Genomic DNA, 7,450 nt, shown 5'->3' on the forward strand with positions numbered 1-7,450 from the left:
CCCCCTGTGCAAAACAGGATCTCTGTGAACACCAGCTGGAAACAGCAGCGCCTGCCGCTTCTCCGAGCTCCACACGCATTCCCCCTCCTCTCCTTCTGCCAGAAGGGCCTCAGGCTCCTCTCCGTGCCCTGCAAAACCCCGCGCATCTGCAGGTCTGCGAAGGGGGAGGCCAGCCCAGCGCTGCGCTCCGGCCTTCAGAGAGTCCCTTACACAACCACAGCGCTCATCTACCATCAACAGCTGTCAGGAGGCATCTGGGGAGAAACAGGGAGTATTGCTTTCCACCACCAAAAACATTTTCACTTCCACTTGCTGGCACTTAGTGGGCTTTTATCGCCGGGTCAGCGCTCTGCAGCCCAGGCTGGCAAGAAAAACTACTGCTGGGGGCTTTTCCGTGTTATAAACTTGGCCTGGAAATCGCTATATTAAGTGCTTTTCGATACCCAAAAGCTTCACACACACACAGAAGACAAATCGTGCTGTTTGACAACAATCAATGCTCCAGAGTTTAAGACAGAATGAACAGGTCAGTTCATTATTTAAGTCCAAGTGATTCCTTTCAGCTCTTTCCTCTCACAGATCTAATGAAGCAGGTACTTACCCAGAGACGAGACAGGCAGGCAAACCGCGCAGGCGAGGCACCAAAATCCATCACGGGGCAGCGTATAGAAGAGAAAGGAGAAGAGACACTGGTTAATAAGTTGCTCCAGCTAAACACGAAAAACCCCACGCACCCACCGGAAAAATCCCTCAAGCCACAAAGCCAAGTGCTCACGCTTGTACGGTACCCGAGCGCTGCACAGCAGAGCTGACACGAGGGAACTTCGGCGGCTGACTCTTCCCAGAACTGAAGGTGGAACCAGACGTTCACGTTGAGCCACTTCTTAGAAATGTAAACACCAAGTGGGGAAGGGAAAAAAAAAAAACCACCAACCCCCCACGTTAGCCCGACATTACTTAAAGCTGATAATACAGCGAGCGGTGACGCAGGCGTCCCGTGCCTGCCACCCCTCAGCGAGCACGGCCTCCGGAGCGCCGGCCGGTGCCCAGGGCAGCACGGCACGGGTCCGGCACCACCGAGCTGCGGGCAGAGCTGGGACAGAGGAGCAGCGAGCGCGGTGCGGAGGCTGCAGACTGGCCCCGGGAGTTCCTGCGTCCGTCCAGCTCCTCCGGCCTTACGTAACTTATCGTGCAAACTTCTCCAGGGGATGGACACAGCCCAGCGCCTCCAGCTCCACAGGGCTCCAACTGAGCCCTCTAGTGGGCTTTAAAACCTCAACAAAACACCCATAGCCTTAATTTAATTAACACTCTGCCAGAGGCCTCTAAACCCTAATCCTCTCAACAAAAGGATCATTAACTAAATGAAGAGATTCAAGAGAGCAACGGTGCTCTCGGCCACAGCGAGGCCGGCTGCGTGCTCCAGCGGGCGCAACGCTGGGGCCTGAGCAGGGTGCCGAAATCCAGCCAGATCCTCGGCCCACGCCGCAGCCCCACCAAGGCTCCGGGGACCTGCTCGACACGCGGGCACGGCCGAGCGCCCAGCGCTGCACCAGGCACAGGTCTATGCACCTCCTCCGCGGTCGTCCTGCCGCGCCGGAGACAGGCACGAGCAGCCCCCATCCATCCCTCTGGGATGCACCGCGATGCTGAGTCTCCACCGAGGCCGAAACCCCAAACTGCTGAACCAGGAGAGGATTTAGCTCTAGTGCAGGTTGTCTTGAGTGTTATTATCCGCTGATGTCAAGAGCCTGGCAAGCCGGTGAAGAGCAGCTCTCCTTTCAAGAGGCAGCCTCGGATCTTCAACTGAAGGCTGGGAAAACATCTCCATCTCGCCGGGCCCTGCCGGTAGGAACGGCAGGAAGGGTTTTCCTCACGTCAGAGAGTGAGGTGTAGGTTGGCAGATGAATTCACAGCACACAGGGTGCGGGCCAGGGAGGCACAGTCAGGGGAAAAGCCGTTACAGCCAAAGGTTTCCAGCCCGCAAGCTTCACCCCAACGAGGCAGGGATGGAGATTTGGGGTTGCCCTTTGCAGGTGGCTTTCTTGGAAAGCTTTCTTGGAAAGCCACCTCCAGCTTCTGAGCCACACAGAGGATCCGGAGCAGCTGCATGGAGTGCATCCACGAGACTACTCATTAGTAGGGCGAAGAGGAGCAGAAGAGAGCTTAATTACAGGGCAGGGATCATCCCCTCCGGGTTCGGACGGCAGCCGCAGCCTCAGCGGGGCCGTGGTGCCCAGGGGACAGGCGTTCCTCGATGGAGCCTGCAGCAAGCGCCACCTTTGCCTGGGCCACGTGCAGAGCCTGTGGTCAGCGGGATCCTGGTTGGGGCTCTGCGATGAGCTGCCGAGCCTCAGGCTCGCCAAGGGGAGAACCCAAAACGGGGAAGATTTCGGGCACTGTTTGCAAAAAAAGGCTTCTCTGTCAGCAGCAGCCTGCACAGGTCTCTCTGGAGACGCTACTGCAGCCCACCTGGAGGTACTGGCCCCCTGACTTTGGTGCCGTATGCGAGCACCCCAGTCCCATCAGCAGCTTCTGAAGCTCAAATCCGAGCTCCAGCCGTGGCGTTCACCAGGGCAGAGACTGCAGTAGCTGCTGGTGGGGCCGGCTCATACCCCAGAGGCTGCCACAACCCAAGGCAGGGCTTTTAGGGTGGCCAGGAGACGCCTTAGCACGCTACCTCTCCCCAGACCCACACAGCCTTCCTTGGAGGGACCTCAGCCCCCCAAGGTGCCAGCCAAGCCCATCGCAGACCCTCTGCGTTGGGGTTCATATGCTGGAAAGCATTCACAGAGGTCTCCATTTTCTGCAACTGCCTTTTTCCCCCCTGCCTCCTCCCTGCAGCTTTTTGGGACGTGCCCCCAGGATAGAGCCGACATGTTGTGGGGACCTCCTTGCCTGAAGACGCAGGAACAACGGCTCCCAGAGCTAATGAGGCTGTCCTGCTTTGACCTGGGGCAGTTTTTGGCAGACACAGCATAAGCATGTCCTCTCCATGTTCACCTCCTGGAAGAAATCCCAAAAGCTCCCATCTCCCCAGCCTGGGCAAGAACACAGATGGTCACCGAGATTAAAACGTAGCGAATTAACCGCCCCGTGCAAACGAGCTGCTGCATCCAGCCCAGCGCTGCCAGGTGGTTTGAGGTGCAGCGCTTGGATGGGATCATCACGGTTTGCTGAGCTCCGATAACAGCCTCGTATCGGCCAGAACACGGGACCCAGAAAGCCCAGAAGCTTGAAGGCGGTTTGTGGGAGAGGCAGGACGCAAACTGCCGTACCCACAGTTGCCTCCTGCGACAGCAGGAGAAGAAAAACCAGCGGCACCAGGAGAAAGCCTGCCCGGCAGCACAGATCCATTCCTGTGCCCTCCCACCGAACGGCAGCTCGGAAGGATCAGGCAGCGCTGCAACCCCAGCGGGAGCCATCCACAACTCCGGCGGCTGCCCCAACGCCTCCGGCCGCTGCTCGCAAGGCACCGGGCGCCCACGGGCTGGCAGCGGGCAGCCAGGGAAACCCACGCAGGCCCCCGCTGCCTTTCCTAGAAGGCTGAAGTCTTGGCACCCGGCTGAGGCACGGGATCCGTCAGCACAGCACCCCAGGAAGGATCCGACCATCACATGGGGCCAAGCAACCTTCCCGAGAAAGGCAGGGCTTTCTCCAGGCTGCCTCCCAGGGAGGAACGGCACCCCAAATCCACACCACCACCAGCGATACGCTTAAATCTTATTTTATTTTTACTCAAAACCAGGGAGAAAAAAAAATAAAAAAATCCGAGAGGAGCAGACTTCTTGCTCAGCCACATCCCAGCTGCCAGTCGGTATTTTTAAGGGACGGGTTTCAAGCTATGTGAGGATACAGATGACCACGTTTGCTATTAAAAGCCTCCGAGGAAATCCCCAAGCAGCGCTGACCCCATCTGCCAGCCCGCGGCGAGGCTCCTCGCAGCTGCAGGTTGGCCCCAGGCCGATCCCGACCCTACGGGAGACGTTCACCTTCACGTCAGCCGCGGGCACCTCCAGCACAACAGCAACCCAGATGGAGAAAATCACGTTACAGCCCAACGTGGCTCAGGGCCGGCCCAGCATCCGCCCTCCATCGCTCCCGTGCTCAGCGTTCGAGTTCACGCCGATTCGGGGAGGCGACTCGGTGCTCTTCTGGCCGACACAGACCCCCAGTGCAGAGCAGGAGCTCTCCTCAAGTTCTGAAGGGCCCCAAAAAAGAGTTTACCCCACCCCTAAGGGTTTTTTGGGGAGAACATATAGAAATACAAGCCCGTAAAGGCTGGCGTTGGCTGGCAAGCAGCTAAACCACCGCTGCGATCAGGGGACAGCAACTAAGCGGCGATCAGCTCACGCCCTGGCTACGGTGATGCTTCAAGGCATCGGTCTACCCTGGCTCCCCGCTGTGCCCAGCAGAGCTCAGCACCGCCACCGGGGTCTGCGGCCTGTAAGCGGGTCCAGAGCTTCCTCCCGTCTCCCAGCCCATCGCTGCCATGCGCTGCCTTGCCTGCAACGCCTACGAGATCGCTTCAACGCCGGCTGCGGTCGGAGCTTGGTCACTCCGAAGCCTCGCAGCACATGTCGAGCCTCACGCCCCCTTGCTCAAACCCAGCTCAGGTCAACCGTGCCCAGATGTAATTACCTACATGAAAGGAGCTGGAAGCCGCCTCTAATAAGAGGATGTATTTGTGCCGCCAGGCCCAAGTTCCTCCTCCTCCTCTTTTGCTGCTTACCAGGGTGCCAAAACTTCCACCACATTAAGTGAACCGGCAAGAACTTAACCTCATTCCTTCCTACCAAACCCGGCTTTCCCAGGAACGGCAGGAAAAGGCAGGTTTCTCAGTCACCTATTTGCGAACGGGAGCGGAGAACAGTTTAACAGGATTCACTCATTTCATTGAGCAGCGCACAGGGCGTCAGCAGCTTTTGTTGTGTTGGCTTTGGGATGAACAAACGGAGCAGCAAGGGCAGGCCCTGCACCCCAAAACGCTTCCCGGGGGCAGGCAACACGTGGCTGCTGAGCCCGCAGGCCGGTGTGGGGCTGGGGTGGCTCCCGACAGCCCCAGCATCCTCCCGGCTGCCTTTTCCCAGCTGCCTCCGGATCACCCAGCGGCAGGAAGCAGCAGCAGGCAACTCCAGCTAAGAGGGACAGCAAAACAAGACGACCCAAGCTCCCTTCCAGCCTCTTCTCCTAAAATCTCCAAGCGAGAGGCAGCTTTAGAGCCTTCCCAGAGCAGCAGGGTCCGACTCCGAGCACGAGGCTCAGACGACACAAAGCCATTTTGACCCCGTGTTTTCTGCCCCCCGAGCAGACGCTCGGGCCGGGAGCCCAGATGGTGCCGGTGCGTGCGCTGCCCACAGTGCCCTGGGGCCTGCACGTCTGATATTTCAGGATTTTCTCGGGGGGCATCAGGAGGCGACTAGAGACAAACCATGCTAATTGGATAGACGAAGAGTCCTCCGCAGCCCTACAAAGCTGCGAGCAGCTGCTCAAAACCTCTTGTGAACCACAAAAAAGAAAAAATAGTTTTCATCGAAGGAGCGGGCGTGGATTAAACGCCACAAAACGCCCTTTTCTTTTCTCTGTGCAAAGTGCATTTTTCCCCAGCGCGGTCCCGAAACAAAAAAACCAGACCCGCAGATCAACCCAGGAAATTCAGCAAACTTTGAGCACCGACAATAGCAGGAGGATTTTCCAGACCTTCCAGCTTGTTTTGCAAGTCCCAGATTATGTAAAGCACCGCTCTGCCATTGTCGGGGAAGCCACGCCGCCTGCTCAGTGCCAGAGCCAGCTGGCACCGCGCTGCCCTCCCGGCACTGCCCGTACCCGGCAAAGGCAGCGGGGGTCTTGTGCAACACCACAAATTCCTTCCCAGGCACCTTCCACGGCGGCTTTTACCATGCAGCAGCAACTGCCTTTCCTTTTACACCTAATTGTTATGTGATTAATCATCTTCCCAGGGTCTGGGGTTTGTTTTCCATCCTGCCCAGGCTTTAGGTACTAAACCAGCTGCCCTGGAAGAAGAGTCTCCTTTGTGTCTACAGGGCGGCTTTACCGTGCCGGCGCGGCTCTGCCCAGCGGTGAAGTGTCCCTTCCATTGCTCAACTAATCCTTGGCTTTTCTGCCAGCTGGGATACGCCGGAGGGGTGAAGCGGTTATCGCTGCACACACATCCTCCGGGAAAACAATACGAGAGGCTGAACTCATCCCAAATCCAGCACCCAGCTGGGAAAAAAACCCCGTCGGCACCCCCCATGGGAGCCAGCATCCCCGGTACCCGGCTCCACGCACGATCCCTGTCCCCTGGCAATGACCTTGCGCATGGTCCCGGTGCATTTGCCTAATTAAGCCCTAACGAAGCAGGGCGATGTATTGTGGGCCTGGCCAGGGGAGCAGATGTGCCCCCTGAACCCGCTGCTGCCTCCAGGGTGAATCAGCAGGAAAAGCTCAGGCCGGGATGCCCAGCCCTGCAAACCCAAGACCCCGCTGCTCTGTCAGAGGCAGGGAAAGAAAAATGCTCTGTTCATCAGCAGCCTCTAGTGGGGAGAACCACACAGACCAGCTGGCCGCTTCGGATGGACCCCACCAGCGCCGGGACACGTAGCCCACCCTGGCTGTCCCCACCAGCTCAGCTGGGGACGACCCGGCACGGCTCAGCACGGCCGCGGTGCTCGCGGCCTTGGAAGGGACCCTGAGAGCCATGAACCGAACCACTCACGGCCTTGGCGGAGCATCCAGCACGCGAGACTGCTCGGAGGGGTTGTGGGCCCACCCCAGGCACCGCTCCCAGGCTAAGCACGGAGAGCCGGCCGCAGCACCTCCCGGTGAAACCTGACTCAGAGCCTCGCACAAACCACCAGGTGAAGAAAAAAAAAAAACGCATAAAAGGGACGACCGACACATCCCCATCCTTCCTGGGCAGCTCATGGAACGAGAAATCTCCAGGCTGAGGGTGGGCGAGTCCCTCCCCGCCACCCGAATCGCACCTCAGACAGCTCCCACGCCTCCAACCCGCAGCATCCAGCGAGGCCAAGAGCCGATTTTGACCCCAAACTTCCAGCCCACCACAGCCTTGAGCCTCTTCCCGCAGCTGGGAACACGCAGCAAAGGTAAAACACTGCTCAGCACAGAAGGGAGGCTATCTGCCCGCCGGGGTAGGGAGTGTCGGCAGCCTGCCCTCCTCCCCGGGAAAGGGCTGCGGAGGGAAAAAGCTCCATTATAGATTAAATTAGTGACATATCTTCCGAGTCCCCCACTCGGAGAACAGCCGATGTTTTGCTTACCCTCTGAGCGATCTTCACCCTCCGGCGGCTCCGAAAGGACCGTGCCAGCCCGGGGAGGGACGAGCGGTGAGGAGAGATGCGGCTGCAGGCGATTCCAGCAGCTGCCAGGCTGCGTGCCGGGAGGAGAGAGCCTCGTCAGAGCAGCACCGCCGCGGATGAGAAGGCAC

The 7,450-nt window shown here is 58.8% G+C and overlaps 1 long non-coding RNA gene across 1 annotated transcript; it reads right to left on the minus strand.

The window, feature by feature from the left end:
• Positions 1 to 477: 477 nt before the first annotated feature.
• Positions 478 to 827, minus strand: LOC147413175 (uncharacterized). The gene is made up of 2 exons (XR_015184062.1): positions 789 to 827; positions 478 to 596 (listed from the first exon to the last, which is right to left on the minus strand). It is a non-coding gene; the product is annotated as an uncharacterized LOC147413175 (long non-coding RNA).
• Positions 828 to 7,450: the final 6,623 nt, after the last annotated feature.

The sequence above is a fragment of the Leptosomus discolor genome, chromosome Z, assembly GCF_034619465.1.
Source record: "Leptosomus discolor isolate bLepDis1 chromosome Z, bLepDis1.hap2, whole genome shotgun sequence".
Classification (NCBI taxonomy): Eukaryota; Metazoa; Chordata; class Aves; order Leptosomiformes; family Leptosomidae; genus Leptosomus; species Leptosomus discolor.